Here is an 18,752-nt window from a genome sequence, read left to right on the forward strand (position 1 = left end):
AAATCCCATTGAACTATGTCTTGAATATGGCTGCTTCGACTGCTTCCTTGGGCAGAGAATTCCAATGGTTCACCACTCTCCGGGAAAAGCAGTTCCTTCTCCTCTGACTTAAACCTACTCCCCCTAATCTTGTGACCTAGTCTCACTCACCATAGAAACAACTAGATAGGGTGGGTCTGGGTGGCATGCTCGTCGGATGGGTCAGTGTGGACTTGATGGAATGAATGGCCTGCTTCCACGCTGTAGTGATTCTATGATTTACCGCAGTTGTGTTTGCCATGGACCACAGCACCAGAACCTCCCACCTTCTGCAAATCGAAAGACAAGTCCCACCCTGCCCTCTTGTACATGTGTTATCTAACTGCTTAATCATTTCTGGTGAATCCAGCCCACGCCTCCCGCTGCTGCCAGTAATTTTTACAAAGCTGATGAGACAATGCTATACCTGCAATACTGAAAATCATAAGGCTTCTAACGATACCAGTTGCTGATTCACCACTCCCACTGATGGACAGCATTGGAAATACAATGTTGGAGGCTGAAAGAAATGAGCAGTTTAAACAAAAACTCACATAACCCTACACTAGGCTCCCTGCTCAGCACAGTTTACTTAAATCACTTCAACTCCACATTGCAACAAATTCCCACTTTCCACCAATATCCTGAATGTCCTCACTCACTCAGTTGCTGTCTCACAAATGAAAGATTTAATTGTAGCTTCTGCTCCCAGTCAGGACAAAACATCTTTGAAAGCTGCTCTGAAAGTCCAGTCTTCACAATGACACTTCTGCTTTCCTTCAGTCCAAATTGTCCGTGCTGACCAGATATCCCAAATTAACATAATCTCATTTGTCAGCACATAACCCATACCCCTCTCAATTCTCCCTATTACCAGATGCCTTTTGAAATGCTTTAATTATACCAGCCTCCACCACTTCCTCTGGCAGCTCATTCTATGCACACAACACCCTCTGCGTGAGAAAGGTGCCTGCAAAGTTCCTTTTAAATATTTCCCCTCTCACCTCAGACCTATGACCTCTAGTTTTGGTCTCCCCTACTCTGGGAAAACTTTTCGCTATTCACCCTATCCATGCTCCTTATGAACTTCTATAAAGTCAACCCTCAGCCCCCAATGATCCAGAGAAAACAGCCCAGCCTATTCAGCCTTTCCATATAGATCAAACCCTCCAACTCTGGCAATAGCCTTGTAAATCTTTTCCAAATCCTTACAAAGGTTCGTAACACTTTTCCTGTAGCAGGGAAACCAGAACCGAATACAGTATTCCAAAAGTGGCCTAATCAATGTCCTGTACAGCCGCAACATGACCTCCCAATATCTGTATTGAAATGCACTGATCTATTAAAGCAAATATACCAAACACCTTCTTTGCTACCCTGTCTACCTGCGACTCCACTATGAACCAGCACTCCATGGTATGTTTATTCAACAACACTCCCCATCAAATGTGTAGATCCTGCCATGATCTGCCTTTCCAAAATCTATATTTCAAAATGGGGTCGAGAAATGTATAAGCCGTGATTGAGTGGTGGAGCAGATCTGATGGACTAAATGGCTTAATTTCTGCGCCTATGTCGTATGGTCTCTTGCTGTCCTGGACACACTGAGAGAATTGGAAGCAGGAATAGGTCATTTGTCTTTCCAGCTTTCGCCAGTATTGAACAGTTCATAACTCGATATAAATATACCTGCATCTAGATGGATAGGCTAGGACTTTTTTCACTGGAGCATCAGAGGTTGAGAGGTGACCTTAGAGTGGATTATAAAATCATGAGGGGTATGGATGAGGTGAATGGCAGGTATTCTTTCCCTAGTGTGGGTGGTTCAAGATTAGGGAGCAAATTTTGAAGGTGAAGAAGGAAATATTTTAAAAAGACATGAGGGGCACCTTTTTTTAAAGATAAAGAGTAGTTCGTTTGAGCAATCAATGTCCAGAGGAGTTGCTGGATGCAGGTACAGTTACAATGTTTAAAAGACATTTGGATAAGTCCATGAATAAGAAAGGTTCGGAGGGATATAGGTCAATCATTGGCAGGTGGGACCAGTTTAGCTTCAGAACACCGCCAGCATGGACTAGTTCAACTGAATGGTCTGTTTCTGTGCTGTATGACTCTGTAACTGTTCTGTACTGGTCTTAAAACCATTTTCTTGCATTCTCCCATAACTTCTTTGTTCTTCAAAGTCACATGAACTCAGCCTTGAATACATTCAATAATCGACCTAACTGCAGGAAGACATCCCCACTTCTGAACTCAATTCCTCTTGCTGATATACCACTTGCTTTGCTCATTGCTTGCTGCACTTTCTGACAACTGGCAGTGACTGGTGTAGAAGGACACTGAGGGCCCTTTGTCTATCCACACATCACTCCTGATGAAGGGCTCGTGCCCGAAACGTCGACTCTCCTCCTCCTCAGTTGCTGCCTGACCGACTGTGGTTTTCCAGCGCCACAATATTCAACTCTGATCTCCAGCATCTCACTTTCGCCACATCTCAACATATCACCGTTTAAACAATGCACCTCCTTTCTGCTATTTTTTTTACACTGCAAAGGCTATAACTTCACATTGTGGTACTGCATTTGCCATGTGTTTGCAAGTTGACACACAGACCTGGATCAACTTTTCCAGAGTCTGGCCCCTCCTTCGGTTCACTCTTGAACCCCAGAATGAAAACGTGATGAGAAAAACACTGTTGTACTCACAAATGTTAGACAGAGGAAGGAAGTTACAGTCTGGGGTGAAGTTTAACCTTATGCAGAGAGAAAAAAGCAGCAGCAGCTTCAGAGCTCACGGTCCAACCTCCGCATTTCCACAATGGCCGGCTCTGATTGGCAGGAGGACCAGACTCCTTCCGGTCCTCCAAGGTTCTCCACTGCTCCATGGAAAGGAGCTCGCGCTCTCCCAAGAGTATGCGCAGTGCTTTGCTGACACTGGCGATCATGCGCAGTACTTGCTGACACCGCGGAGCATGCTCAGTGTGCAGGAATTTGTTTCAAATTTTAAAGTTAAAAATCACAAAGCACCAGGTGATAGTCCAACAGACTTATTTGGAGAACTAGCTTTCGGACCCCTGCTCCTTCATCAGCTGATTGTAGAGTATAACATCGTAAGACACAGAATTTATGATCTTACGATCTTATATTCCACAACCACCTGATGAAGTAGCAGCGCTCCGAAAGCTAGTGCTTCCAAACAAGCCTATTGGACTGTAACCTGGTGTTGTGTGATTTTTAACTTCGTACACTTTAGTCCAACACGGGCACCTCCCGATCATGACAAATATTAAGCGTCCAAAGGCGAATACGAGAGAAAAATGCCGAAGCTATTTTATTTTGCCGATTTTTTCCCCCTGTGCCTCGACATTTTATTTCTTTTGCATTTTGTTTGGCTGCTCAACGTTTCTGTCTTTTCCCCAGGGTAGAGGTATTCCAAAACTAGAGAGCAAAGGTTTAGGGTGTGGGGGAAAGATTTTAAAAGATCCAAAAGACTAGGAATAGAACATTCACCCCTTACTGGGCGAAAGTGAGGACTGCAGATGCTGGAGATTAGGGTCGAGAGTGTGGAGCTGGAAAAGCACAGCAAGTCAGGCAGCATCCGTGGAGCAGGAGACTCGACGTTTCGGGCAAAACCCTTCGTCAGGAAATAGCCATGGGGAACTGCAGGGCTGTAGCGTAAACGAGTGAGTCTAAGTGGGATGCTGTTTGGAAGGTCGGTGTGAATGGCCTGTAGGGATGATATGGTTCCACTGCCTGAACCACGTGTATTTTGAGAAGTGTGGGAGGAGTGGGTTCCAGTTCATGGGACACTGACACGAGTCCTGGAGAAGGTGGCATTTGTGCTGTCTCTCTCTTCACATTTTGCCCCCCTGTCCATTTTCTCCCCATCCACTGCCCCCTGCCCATTCTCTCTCCTCACACCGCACCCTCTATTCTCCCCCAACCATCTGAACCCCAGCCTGTTCCCCTGTCCATTTCCCTCCCTTCTCCACAACCACCAGCGACCCCCCAACACACGCCCCCAACAATCGTCCTTTCTCGTGCCTCAGCCCTCTTTGATCGCTGTATGAAGTCTTTCTTAGGGGAGAGAGAGAATGGATGGTGATGACTTTACCTGGGAGACACGGCATGTGAGAAATAGCTGATTTTTAAAATTGAGAATAACTAAAACCATATATTCAGAAACTTCGTTAAAGTCGGGAAAAATGTTATTTTTTTCAAAAAAAAGCTGCAGAAATCTTTCTGAAACTTGCATTGATGTTTGTGCAGTTAGACCACAACAAATGAGAGGCTGTAAGGAGTGAATGAGTGAATAAAAGACAATTCCAACCTTGCCCTCGAGGAGAAAGTGAAAAATGCAGATGCTGGAGATCAGAGTCGAGAGTGTGGTGTTGGAAAAGCAGAGCAGGTCAGGCAGCATCCAAGGAGCAGGAGAATCGACGTTTCGTGCATAAGCACTTGGCACTCGGCCATCGCTCCTTCAACCCCCCTGTGATGGCGCGTGAACTCGCTGGTGCCTCCGCAGGTGGGAGGAGCAGGTGAATCCCTTCCGGCACATACAGCAGGTGAATGGCCTCTCTCCAGGGTGGAGCCGCTGGTGGGTCAGCAGTGCAGCTGACTGAGTGAAACCCCTCCCGCACATGGGGCACGTGAATGGCTTCTCTCCCTTGTGGACTCACTCATGCGTCTGCTGATGGCTGATCCGACTGAAGCCTTTCCTACACACTGAGCAGGTGAATGGCCTCTCCCGGTGTGAATCCGTCTGTGGGTTTCCAGCAGGGATGGGGAAGGGAATCCTTTCCCAAAGACCCCACATTTCCAATGTTTCCCCTTTGGAGAGAACTTTCCTTGTGTTGCTCTGGGATTGAAATTACAATCAGAACAGGTACATAGCCTTTCCCACCTTGAGGGGTGAGACTTTGATTCCTCCAAGCTGAGTAAATGGTTTGAAGCACTTTTCACAGTCAGCGCACTGAATCTCCCTCACTCGGTGTCTCAGTATTCTTCCTGCCACAGGACTGTCCACAATCTCTCAAACAAACAAACAAAAGCAAACATGCCTTCTTGATTGGAATGGCTGCTGATATTCAAGTCCCAATGAATCAAGCGGCTCTGTCAGAAGTTGATGTATAATTTGCTATAAGATTTCTTTCTGCACGTCTTCCTGCAAAGAAAAATCACAAAATAAGTGATCACTGTCAGTACAGTTAATGAACATAACATTGGTGGCGCTTCCTGTAGATTGCGAGATGTCTGCTGATCACATATTATCCAGGCCACAGAAACCTGAAAACCCTCATGCTGCCAGATCGGCTTAGCTGTGTATGGAGGAAAACTTCATTTCAGTGACAATAACATGGAACAAACTGCCTACAAAGATGCTGGAAATGGAGCTGAATCAAGGATATGAAAATGAAATGTTAAGGCTGCTTGAGAAAAGAAAGGCAGTAAAATTGCTGAATGACTTCCTGCTGACCTATTAAATAAAAAATTATGACAAAAAAAAAGGACGTAACTCCATTACTACATTAGAAGGTGAATAATAATTACAACAGAAACTTTTACAACAGCCAACAATATCAGATATACACCATATAGAACAAAGAAAAAAGAAAGTTTACAGCCCAGGAACAGGCCCTTCAAGCCTGAGGCGATCCAAATGTACTGTCTAAACCTGTCGGCCAATTCCTCAGCATCTGTATCCCTCTACTCCCCACCCACTCATGCATTTATCCAGACGCATCTTTCATGTGTCGACCGTGCCTGCCTCTACCGGCAACGCGTTCCAAACGCCCACCACCCTCTGTGTGAAGTAAAACGCGTTTTCGCTTTGAATAAGTGCTGCCCTTGCCGCGTTCATTGTAATGGTAGCTCTGCCTCATCCCTAATTCAGGCAGTTGGATCTCGTTTAATGAAGCTGCTTTTTGAGAGTATTGACTAGCCGTTTTTGCACAAGGCAGTGTAAGAAGCAAGGGCTCGTCTGCGATTTGAACCCGGGATCTCTCGCAACCCCACGTATCAGAAAACCGGAAGCGAGAATCATACCCCTAGACCAACGAGCCACAGGCCGCAGGCGCCCTCCATTTTTTGAGCAATGTGCCAATCCCTTAACTGCTGCTCAGTTCCTTGAGAATCTAACCTTTTAGTTGTGAACATGAGGAAAGGACCAATCCTTTTCTAGGGTGCAACTGTATACGTGCCAAACTGAGGGAACACACAAGGAAAATAGCTTTAAGAGAGATAGAAAGTATTTGAGCACCTTTGGAGTGTCTGCTCCCTCCCAGGATTCACTCCAGTTGCTACAAGTGAACAGTGTTTCACCCACCCCGACCTCCCCTTCCCCCTCGCTGCTGGAGGATGGTATATGGAAAGGGGGAGACATTGCTTTGCTCCCAGATGTTGCTCAGAGGGAGGGAGTTTCACTCTGAAACTGACAGGGCTGCATCCGCATTGTGACGTCAACAAAGGAGGGCGGGCCGGACAGCTGTCCTGCAGATGAGGCACGTGTGGAGGGGAGGAAACTTTGCAAATCCCATTCTCCTCCAAGTCCATGCAGATTGAGTTCAAGCAAAGCAAGGGGTTTAAATATACTATAGAAAACCTCCTTTGTGCCTTGGGAAAACTCCGGCCGCGGGAAATGCAGTGTTACAGATTCAAAGTAACAGAAGCAGGAGTAGAGCATTTGGTCAAGCCTGCTCCGTCATTCATTAAGATCACAGCTCCACCAACCTGGACTATCCCGACTACCCTTAATTCCCCTACCATGCAAACACCCATCCAACTGCGTCTTCAATAAACTTCATGAAGCTGTCTCAACTGCTCTCTTGGGCAGAGAATCCCATGGAGTCTCAGAGTGACACAGATGTACAGCACGGAAACAGACCCTTCGGTGCAACTCATCCATGCAGCCCAGATATCCTAACCTAATCTAGTCCCATTTGCCAGCACTTGGCCCAAATCCCCATAAAACCTTCCTACCCTCCAACCTCCAACCCTGGCAACATCCCTGTAAATCTTTTCTACACCTTTTCTAGTTTCACAACATCTTTCCGATAGGAAGCAGACCAAAATTACATGCAATATTCCAAAAGTGGCCTGACCAATGTTCTGTACAGTGGCAACATGAGCTCCCAACATCTATCCTCGATGCTCTGACCAACAAAGGAAAGCACACCAAACGCCTTCTTTACTATCCAATCTGCCTGCGCCTCTACTTTTAAGAAACTATAACCTGAACTCCAAGGTCTCTTTGTTCAGCAACACTTCCAAGGAACTTACCATTAAGTGTAAAAGTCCTGCTCTGATTTGATTTTCCAAAATGCAGCACCTCATATTTATCTACATTAACCTCCAACTGCCATTCCTCAGCCCATTGGCCCATCTGATCAAGGTTCCGTTGTGATCTGAGGTAACCTTCTTTACTGTCCACTACACCTCCAATTTTGGTGTCATCTACAAACTTGCTAACTATACCTCCTCCGTTTACATACAAATCATTTATATAAATGACAAAAAGTAGCGGACCCAGCATCAATCCTTGTGACACACCATTGGTCACAGGCCTTCAGTCTGAAAAGCAACCTCCATCACCACCCTCTGTCTTCTGCCTTCCAGCCAGTTTGTATCCAAATGGCTAGTTGTCCCTGCATGCCATGAGATTAAACCTTGCTCACCAGTCTCCCATGAGGAACCTTGATGACCGCCTTCCTGAAGTCCATATAGATCACGTCCATCGCTCTGCCCTCATCAATCCACTTTGTTACTTCTTCAAAAAACAAAATCATGTTCATGAGACATGATTTCCCAAGCATAACGCCATGCTGACTATCCCTAATCAATTCTTGCCTTTCCAAATACATGTAAATCCTGTCTCTTAGGATTCTCTCCAAAACCTTGCCCATCGCGGATGTCAGGTTCACTGGTCTATAGTTCCCTGGCTTTTCCTTACCACCTTTCTTAAATAGAGGCACCACGTTAGCCACCCTCTAGCCTTCTGGCACCTCATCTGTGACTATTGATGATACAAATATCTCAGTAAGAGGCCCAGCAATCACTTCCCGAGTTTCCCACAGAGTTCTAGGGTACGCCTGATCAGGTCCTTGGGATTTATCCACTTTTCTGCATATCAAGATATCCAGCAATTTCTCATCTGTAATATGGGCATTTTTTCAACATGTCACCATCTACTTTCTCACATTCTAGATCTTCCATGCCCTTCTCCACAGTAAACACTGATGCACGATATCCGTTCAGTATCTCGCCACCCCCCCCCCCCCCCCCCCCATTCTACTGCAGCTCCACACAAAGGCCGCCTTGCTGATCTTTGACGGGCCCTATTCTCTCCCTTGTTATCCTTTTGTCCTTAACGTATTTATAAAAATCCTTTGGGTTATCCATGACTATTTGCCAAAGCTATCTCATGTCCCCTTTTTTGCCCTCATGATTTCCCTCTTAAGTATGCTCGTACTGCCTTTATACTCTAAGGATTCACTCGATCTCTCTGCCGATACCTGATATATACATCCTTCTTTATCTTAACCAAAATCTCATTTTCTCTAGTCATCTAGCATTCCCCAAGCTACCAGCCTTTCCTTTCACCCGAACAGGAATATACTCAGATGAAGGAGCGTCGCTCAGAAAGCTAGTGTGCTTCCAAGTAAACCTGTTGGACTATAACCTGGTGTGGTGTGATTTTTTAACTTTGTACTCCCCAGTCCAACACCGGCATCTCCGAATCAGGAATATACTGTGCCTGAACTCTTGTTATCTCATAATTGAAGGCTTCCCATTTTCCAGCAGTCATTTAACCTGCGAACATCTGCCCCCAATCAGCTTTTGAAAAATGTTGCCTAATACCTGAGTCTTCCTCCAATTTAGAACCTCAACTTTTAGATCTGATACATTATTTTCAATCACTGTTCTAAAGTTAATAGAATTATGGTTTACCCTTAGGTTTTGCACCCTCGCCAGTATGTACATCCACATTGTGAATTAGAAAATGTCCTTGTACACACTTAACAAATTCCTCTATTTGGCAGATAGGAAAATGGGCAGGAGTTATACCTTGGGTCCACTCTTCCTTCATTCCCACCAAGCCTAACCCCATTCCCACCCCAATAGTCCAACGGCACTTTCCCCTGCAACTGCCGAATGTGTGACACCAGCCCATTTACCTGCTCCCTCCTCTCTATCCAAGGGTCCAAACTTACCTTCCAGGTGAGGCAGCACTTGACCTGCACTTCCCACAACCCAGTCGACTGCAGTTGCTGCTCATAATGTGGTCTCATCTACATTGGGGAAAACGAAGCATAAACTGGGTGACTGCTGCACAGAACATCTACGTTCTGCCTGCAAAAAAGACCCTGAGCTTCCAGTTGCCTGCCAATTCGACACCCCACCCTGTTCCCTGGCCAACATCTCTGTCTCAGGTTTGCTGTAGTGTTCCAGTGAAGCTCAGCACCAGCAGAACGAAGAGCACCGAATATTACACTTGGGGACCATACATCCCTCCGGTCCCAATATCGAATTCAATAATTCTAGGGCCTGAAATCAATAGTATCCTCGTCCCTACCACACACACCAAGCCTTGTTATCACATAGTCTGTCATTACACACTACCTATTCTTAGCCACGAACAGTCTCCATTCACCCTCCCACGCAGATCGTTATCAACTTCCTTTCCTGTCCACAGTTCTTCCCTCGCTTTGGGCTCTGTCCTGATCTATCATTAACTGCGTCCGCCTTCCTCCCATATAAACCAACGTTTTCCCAAAATATCTCCTGCATATAAACCAACGTTTTCCCAATCACCATCAGTTCTGTGGAAGGGTCACCGGCTACTCCTGTTTTTTGTTTCAGATATACAGCATCCACAGTTCTTTCATCTTTTTATTGAGGTACATTTGGAAATTACTTCGGGAGACAGAAGGAGAGGGGGCAGAGAAGAACACCCATGAACTGTTGATCTCCGTTGCTACTCATAACGTAAAATCATTGCAGTGCGATCACTTCCCTTAAGCATGAAGAGAGGTTGCGGGCTATTCCTGAGCTTGTGGCGCAACGGTAGCGCGTCTGACTCCAGATCAAAAGGTTGCGTGTTCGAATCACGTCAGGCTCACTGACGTCAACTTCCTCCATTTCAAATCAAGAAAGGAGTCCTTCACTCGGGATATATGTTGAGCCAAATCTTCCTTGCGGAAATTTTCGATCACACGTGAAGCTTTGCTGTCTGTTTGATTTGTGAACACTGTGTCAGGGAGGTGGTGTGCCCCTTGTCTGGGTAAATGCTCAGCTCCCCCAGTTCATCACGGGATTGAAACACAGCCGTCTCCCTCTGGGCAGCCGCTTCAATCAGTTGGTGACAGCGCGGTGTGAATAACGTAATACCGATATTTTTACAACATAATCCAGAGACTCCCAGCTTCATGTTTCAATCTATCAGGAGAGTGTTAGCGAGTTCAGATAGAAATGTTTCCCACCAACTGCAAATCCTTTCCTCTCACTGGACACAGTTAAAATTATCTTTATTCAACAGAAGGAGCGGAAACTCTAGTCTGATGGCCTCTCTCCACATTAACGGTGAGCCTGAATTTTATAAACGGTGTCAGTAAAATCCAGTGGCGGACACTGATTTGGTTCAATCGATTTTTTTTGCCAAGAGTAATTCACCGAGAGGATACTGCTGTGCGAAACAGCGTGGGGAATTACTGCAGGGCCTCCTGCGCATGGGACACACCGCAACTGATGTGTTTCACCTTCACCAGGCTCAACACAATATGTAAATAAGTGTCTCATTCTGTCGCCTTCTCTCTGTAAATCTGCACATTGTTACATTGAACATGCCCCACCGAATTCCCATTTGTGTCCATTGAATCTGCCTCTTTGTCACTGTAAGACTTACTGACCCCACTCCCTGTGCGAAAACGTTCTTCCTAATGTCACTTTTACTTATTTTCCTGATGACTTTAAATCTCTGCCAAATTATTCTCGATCCTTTCAGGCCTGGGAGCATGTGCACTGCATTATTTCCTCTGTCTAAAACCCTCATGACGTGGAAAACTTCAATCAGACCAGCTTTCCGCCCTCTGTTCACCAAAGAGAGCTGCCCCAAACTTTCCAATCTCCCTTCATTGCTGACATTCCTCAGGACGGTACCATTCACGTTAACCTGTTCAGCGCTTCCTGAAGTATCACCCTCAGAATTGAGCGTAATACAGGTGGAGGATTCATTCAGACTCGGATTGCGCGGGCGAAAAATCTGCAATACTTGTTTTCACTTTGAACAAGTGTTTCCCTTCGCCATGTTCACTGCAATGGCAGCTCTGCGCCGTCCCTAATTCAGGCAGTCCGATCTTATTTAACGAAGCGGCTTTTTGAGAAAATTCATCAGGTATTTTTGCTCAGGTCAATTTAAGGAATGATGGTTCGCCTGGGATTGGAACTCGGGAATTCTCACACGGCTGCATATGCTCGAAGACCCAAAGCTAGAATCATATCCCAGACTAACGAGCCACCTCCGGAAGCAGCTGAGACTGGCTCAGTATGAAATCCATTGTACATTGCTCCCAGAATTGCAAGTAAGGAAGAGTTTCAAGAACATCTGCTTCTCAATCTGTCTCGCTGCTTCCAGGACGCTGCTGTTTGTCCAGTCCCCAGGGACCGGGCTCTCTCCACTGGTGGATAATTGAACCATTTCGTTTCTACTTGCAAGATGTGCTGGTGTAAGGCAGAGCCCATTCACTCTTCTGCTCTCTCACACTATTACGTGAGGCAGGAGAAGTCAGTTACAGTCATGCGGAGGAAATGGGCAACTTTGAACGTGTTCCAAAGGTCCTGTTAACGGAGAGATAGAAAGATGCTGTGCTGTCGGGACAGAGAGAAATGGACACCGGAGACTCTTCCCTCAGGTAAATTGATATGAGTGCATTTTTGTGCAGCCTGCTTGGTGTTCAGAATTTGTCTTAACACAACAATCCTGCAGGAAGTCTTTTGTTACACCGTTGGTTTCTTTACTGCGGGCAATGGACGAAAACAGCAAGTCATATGTTTCAACTTCTCCGGTTCATTGCTATCTGAGAGAAGAGGTTTCACACGAGATCAGGACACACCGTCAGAGAACAGGACAAGACAACTCAGAGCTCCACAAGGGTGCCAGCGCAACTGTGTAAATTTGACTTGTGTATCGATGTGATATATTGAGCTCAGATACCCAGATTTGTTTTGGGAAACAAATGACATGGCAAGGAAAAGAACAGAGCGCCGTTATACGGGAAAGCTACGAAAGACATTAAGTGAGTAGGAGAAAATGGTTTCGCTTCTGGGTTATGATCCCATCATGCACTCGCTGTGCCATTCTCCTGCATTGCACGGTAGCTTTTCCAGAGAAATATTCAGCTTTTCATCTGGCGTGTGACTTGCATGTTCGAGAATGACGTCAAAAGATCTTCACTGCTGTAGTGTCATGTGCTGTTGTGCAGACATGTCGCCGATGTGCAAATATAAACTCAGAGAGTAATGTACACTAGAGACTCTGAGCCAGCTGAAACTTGCTCAGTGTGAAATACATTCCACATTGCTCCAAGAATTGCAAGCTGCAAACTGTTTCCAGAACATCTGCTTGTCATTCTGATCGCGGGGTGCTGATGTTTGTCTCATCCCCAGGAACTGGTCTATCTCCACTGGTGGGTAATTAAACCAATTTGTTTCTACTTGTACGCTTTTCTGGAGGGAGGGAAGAGTCCATTCGCTCTTCTGCTTTTTAACTCCCAATCCCTTGGGGTGAGAGGTATCACTTACACTTTGTGGGCGGCACGGTGGCACAGTGGTTAGCACTGCTGCCTCACAGCGCCAGAGACCTGGCTTAAATTCCCGCCTCAGGCGACTGACTGTGTGGAGTTTGCAGGTTCTCCCCGTGTCTGTGTGGGTTTCCTCCGGGTGCTCCGGTTTCCTCCCACAGTCCAAAGATGTGCAGGTCAGGTGAATTGGCCATGCTACATTCCCCGTATTGTTAGGTAAGGGGTAAATGTAGGGGTATGGGTGAGTTGCGCTTCAGCGGGTCGGTGTGGACTTGTTGGGCCGAAGGGCCTGTTTCCACACTGTAAGTAATCTAATGAGTGGAAAGTGAGTAACTTTGATTGTGAATTTCCTCCAAACTTCTGTTATTGGAGAGATAGAAAGATGCTGTGCTGGCGGAGCAGAGAGAAACGGACACCGAGGACTCTTCCCTCACGTAGATTCATATGAGTACATTGTTGTGCAGTCTGCTTGGTGTTCAGAATTCGTCTTCACGCAGCAATCTTACAGAAAATCTCTCGCAAAGTGGGCATCGTTTTCATCGCTGCGACCGCGCAGCAGTTAACATCTGAGCCCCAAGTGTCCCAGATGAAGAGAATCCGAGTGAAACCTTCACTCACTGAGAGTCATCCCCACGGCCCTGAGCTGCGGGACTGCAGGCAGTCCAACACGGAAGGGACGGTTAAATGAACCATTGTCGCTCCCTCAGCCTCTCTGTCCCATAGACAGGCAGTGGGACGGCAGAAACGCGTACCATCGTTCTCCCGCCAACAGAGGCGGTCCAGCCCATCGTGTCCACGGCGACTCGCTGCCACTTGTCTCTCTCTGAGGTGATTCACAATCAGTGATATCTGTCCGAATACTAAGGGACTGTGTCTGAGTGGTGATACAGTTTCTGACATGCTGATCGTCTTGTCATTCACGTACGAACCGGCGTGGCGAATTACGGCAGGCAAGGCACGAAATCACAAGGTATGCGTATCAGCTCACTGGCATCTCAGAGAAGTGGGTTTGCGATTCAGTTCGTAGGAAGCCGACGAAAAACAGGAGAAGACCACTCAGACTTCGAAAACCAAGTTACTTGAACGGTGTGAGTTTCGGGATGATCCGGGGCATTCAGGCAGTCGTTTGAAAGGCAAGATGCTGAGCAGAGTGCTATCACAAAGGACAGTTGCTGTAGAAGACACTGAACAATAGCAGAGGATGGTTTCGAGCCATCGACCTCTTGGTTATGGGCCCAGCACACTCCCGCTGCACCACTCTGCTCTTACGCGCAGCGTGCTATTCCACAGGTCCCTTCAGACTTTCGTCTGGCGCCTGGCATGCACGTTCGAGACTGATGAGAAAGTGAGGTCTGCAGATGCTGGAGATCAGAGCTGAAAATGTGTTGCTGGAAAAGCACAGCAGGTCAGGCAGCATCCAGGGAACAGGAGAATCGACGTTTCGGGCATAAGCCCTTCTTCAGGAAGTTCGAGACTGATGTCAAAGATCTCCACTGCTGTCGTCTTATATAGTGTTGCGCAGACGTATGGAGGCTGTGTAAATACAAACTTTTTCTAACTTCCCACATTCTGTTGGTCGAACTGTGATTTCACTCTGAAGAGACGCCATGCGGCCCACCTTCGCTCTGCTGGGTCGACACAGTAAGTAAACGTGGGTCTCTATTCGTATCATTCTCTTGCCTTCTCCATGTAATTCTGCACATTGTTACTTTAAACATGACCACCGAATTCCCGTTTGCGTCTAATGAATCTGCCTCTTTGTCAGTGTCAGTTAGGGATTTACTGACCCCAACCACCACTCCCTGTACGAAAGCGTTCTCCCTAATGTCACTTTGGGTTCTTTTCCCCATGACTTTAAAACTCTGCCGAATCGTTGCCGATCCTTTCAGGCGTGGGAGCATTTTGACTACATTACTTTCTCTGTCTCGACGTCGCATAACTTGGAAAGCTTCAATCGGGCCAGATTTGAAACTTCTGTTCTCCGAAGAGAGCTGTCCCAAATTTCCAATCGACCCTCATCGCTGACAGCCCTCAAACACCGCACCACTCACGTCAACCTATTCAACGGTATCGCCAATCATTTCACTTCGCTGCTTTCTGTCCCATTGGTACGCCAGGGAGCCCAACCTGGTTGAACGAAGGTGCTTTTTGAGAAAATTAAGCAGGCACGTTTGCATAAGTCACAAAACGCAGGCTCCTCCGGGATTTGATCCCGGGATCTCTCGCGCGTCTGCGTCGACGAAGACCCAAAGCAAGAATCATACCCCTAGACCAACGAGCCAGCCAACTGGCGCCCTTGCGCCCCCACTCTACCTCTTGAACCAGCTGAGTCTTGCTCAGAGTGAAGTACAGTTGAAATTGAACAGACTGGGGCTGTTTTCTCTGGAACGTCGGAGGCTGAAGGGTGACTTCATGCAAAATTATGAGGGGCATGGATAGGACAAATAGGCAAAGTCTTTTCCCTGGGGTCGGGGAGTCAAGAACTAGAGGGCATAGATTTAGGGTGAGAGGAGAAAGATATAAAAGAGACCTAAGGGGCAACTTTTTCACGCAGAGGGTGGTGCGTGCATGGAATGAGCTGCCAGAGAAAGTGTCGGAGGCTGGTACAATTGCAACATTTAAGAGGCGTTTGGATGGATATATGAATAGGAAGGGTTTGGAAGTATATGGGCCGGGTGCTGGCAGGTAGGACTAGATTGGGGTGGAATATCTGATCGGCATGGACGGGTGAGACCGAAGGGTCTGTTTCCATGCTGAACATCTCTATGACTCTATGAACAGCTGCTTCTCATTCTGTCTCTCAGCTGCCGTTTGTCCATCCCCAGGTACCGGGCCCTCTCTACTGCCAGAAAATTAAACCGTTTTCTTTCTAAACTTTTCTCTGACACCGGAGTGACCAGTGACAAGCATTGCCCTCCTCAACATAGGGTACAGAGAACAGGAGAAGACTCCGCAGACCTCCACGAGTGTGTCATCTCAACTGTGCACATTGGGCCAGTATATCAATGTGAAATATTTACGTCGAAGTTTTTTGGGAAGCAGATGAGAAGGCGAGATGCACAACAGTGCGCCGTTATACGGGAAAGCTGCTAAAGACGACATTGAGTGAATAGGAAAGATGGTTTCCCTTCTGGGTTATGCTCCCATCACGCACCGGCAGACATATCGCCGGCAAGCAAATATTAACTCTGTCGAAATTGCCCCATTCTGTTTTGACGAACCGTGACTTCACTCAGAAGCACAATTTACCCGCTCCCTCCTGAATATCCTTCCAGGCTCGAACATACCTTCCAGGTGAAGCAGCACTTTACCTGCACATTTGCCGCAACCTAGTCTACTGCATTCGCTGCTCATAGTGTCGTTTCCCCAACGGAGCATGAAGTATAAACTGGGTGACTGCTTCGCAGAACATCTCGGTTCTGCCCGCAAATAAAGGTCCTGAGCTTCTGGTTTCCTGCCACTTTAACACGCCACCCTGTTCCCTGGCCAACATCTCTGTCTCAGGCTTGCAGCAGTGTTCCAGCAAAGCTCAGCTCCAGATGGAAGAACAACGCCTCATATTCCACTTCAAAACCCTACAGCCCTCCGGTCTTCAAGATCGAGTTGCATGGCTTTAGGGCCTGAAATCCCCCATGTCCTTGACCCCTACCACACACATTCGAGCCCTTGTTATCACATAGTCTGCTACGACACACTACTTATTGTTAGCCACTAACGGTCTCCATTAACAGCTATTCACCCTCCCACACTGATCGTTATTCACTCCTTTGTCCCTCCTATTGTTCTCTCTCTCTGAGTTGGCGGGAAAGAGAGCAATGTACACTGGAGACTCCGAGCCAGCTGAAACTTGCTCAGTGTGAAATACATTCCACTTTGCTCCAAGAATTGCAAGCAGCAAAGAGTTTCCAGAACATCTGCTTGTCATTCTGTCCCCGGGATGCGGTTTCTGACATGCGGATCGTCTTGTCATACACGTCAGAACCGGCGTGGTGCACTACGGCAGGGAATGCACGAAACCACAAGGTATGCGTTTCAACTTTATCAGCTCATTGGCATCTCAGAAAAGTGGGTTTGCGATTCAGTTCATAGGAAACCGACGAATAACAGGAGAAGACCACTCAGACCTCCAAAAGCACGTGACTTGAACGGTGTGAGTTTCGCGACAGAATCGGTATGATACGGGGCATTCAGACACATCACAAAGGAAAGTCGCTCAAGGAGACAGTGAACAACAGCAGAGGATGGTTTCGTGCCATCGACCTCTGGGTATGGGCCCAGCACGCTCCCGCTGCGCCACTCTGCTCCTACACACCACGCCCACTTCCACAGGTCCTTTCAGCCTTTCGTCGGGCGCGTGGCATGCACGTTCGAGACTGATGTCAAAGTTCTCCACTGCTGTCGTCTTATATAGTGTTGCGCAGACGTATGGAGGCTGTGTAAATATAAACTTTTTCTAAATTCCCACATTCTGTTGGTCTGTCTGTGATTTCACTCTGCTGGGTCGACACCATTTCACTTGCCTGATTTCTGCCCCATTCGTTCTCCAGGCAGCCCAACCTCGTTTCACGACGGTGCTTTTTGAGAAAATAAATAGGGCATTTTTGCACAAATCAAGTTCAGAGACGCAGCTTTTTTAGGAAGCGGATGAGTAGGCGAGGTGCAGAGCAGAGCGCCGTTATACGGGAAAGCTACTCAAGACGACGTTGAATGAATAGGGGAGAATGTTTTTTCTTTTGGGTTATGGTCCCAACACGCACGCGTTGTGTCATTCTCCTGCATTGCTCGGCAGTTTTTCCAGAGAAGTATTCAGCTTTTCATCTGGCGTGTGGCAGGCACGTTTGAGAATGAGGTCAAAAGATCTTCACTGCTGTCGTGTCATATGCTGTTGTGCAGACATATCGTCGATGTGCAAAAATAAACTCTGTCTAAATTCCCACATTCTGTTTTTCGAACTGTGATTTCGCTCAGAATCACTAATTTTCAAAACTCGCAATATTCAAACTTTAACAAAGTGCTCATAGAAATGATTAGTGAACACCTGGAAGAAATTCTTCCAACCTTACCTGGGGAATTTCGCTTTGAGGGGTCTTGAACTTTAAGTGGAAGGAAAGGGATACTTGCCTCGAGGCTGCTTAATGTGGAGATGTGTTCTCCATGTAAACTGGTCGTAGTGGACCATCCCAGTGCTTCCCAATGCAGGGCTGCCTGACCCCCAAGGAAGGTTTACTTGTAGCAACTGGAGTGAATCCAGACAGGGAGCAGATTCTGCGAAGATGCTCAAATACTTTTTATCTCTCTTTTAGGTATTTTCCTTGTGTATTCCCTCAGTTTGGCACGTATGCAGTTTGCACCCTGGAAAATGATTGCCTTTTTCCTCATGTTCACAATTAAAAGTGTAGTTTCTCATGGAACTGAGCCGCAATGAAAGGATTGGCATATTGATATATATATGTACACGGATTTAGTTGAAGATTAGATTAGATTAGATTTGAATGAAGTTTCCCTCTAAACACACCTAAGCCTATCTGGCTGCATGAGGGATTTCAGGTTTCTGTGTGCTGGGTATTATGTGATCAGCAGGCATCTGGCAAACTACAGGAACTGCCACCTATGTTATGTTCGTTTAAGTGTACTGCCAATGATCACTTATTGTGTATTTTTTTTTTGCAGGAAGACGTGCCGAAAGAATTCTGAAAACAAATGATATATCAACTTCTGACAGAGCCACTTGATTCACTGGGACTTGAATATCAGCAGCCATTCCAATCAAGAAGACATGGTTGCTTTTGTTTGCTTGAAAGATATTGGACACTGGTGCGGCAGGAAGAATACTGAGACAACGAGTGAGGGAGATTCAGTGCGCTGACTGTGAAAAGTGCTTCACACCATTTACTCAGCTTGGGGGAATCAAAGTCTCATCCCTCACGGTGGGGATAGACTA

The 18,752-nt window shown here is 46.7% G+C and overlaps 1 non-coding gene across 1 annotated transcript; it reads left to right on the plus strand.

The window, feature by feature from the left end:
- Window positions 1-10,062: 10,062 nt before the first annotated feature.
- trnaw-cca (transfer RNA tryptophan (anticodon CCA)) lies at window positions 10,063-10,134 on the plus strand. Its single transcript has one exon. It is a non-coding gene; the product is annotated as a tRNA-Trp (tRNA).
- The last annotated feature ends 8,618 nt before the right edge of the window (window positions 10,135-18,752 follow it).

Source organism: Chiloscyllium plagiosum, unplaced genomic scaffold, assembly GCF_037043375.1.
Source record: "Chiloscyllium plagiosum isolate Xiang-an unplaced genomic scaffold, Cpla_swu_hap1 HiC_scaffold_27, whole genome shotgun sequence".
Taxonomy (NCBI): domain Eukaryota; kingdom Metazoa; phylum Chordata; class Chondrichthyes; order Orectolobiformes; family Hemiscylliidae; genus Chiloscyllium; species Chiloscyllium plagiosum.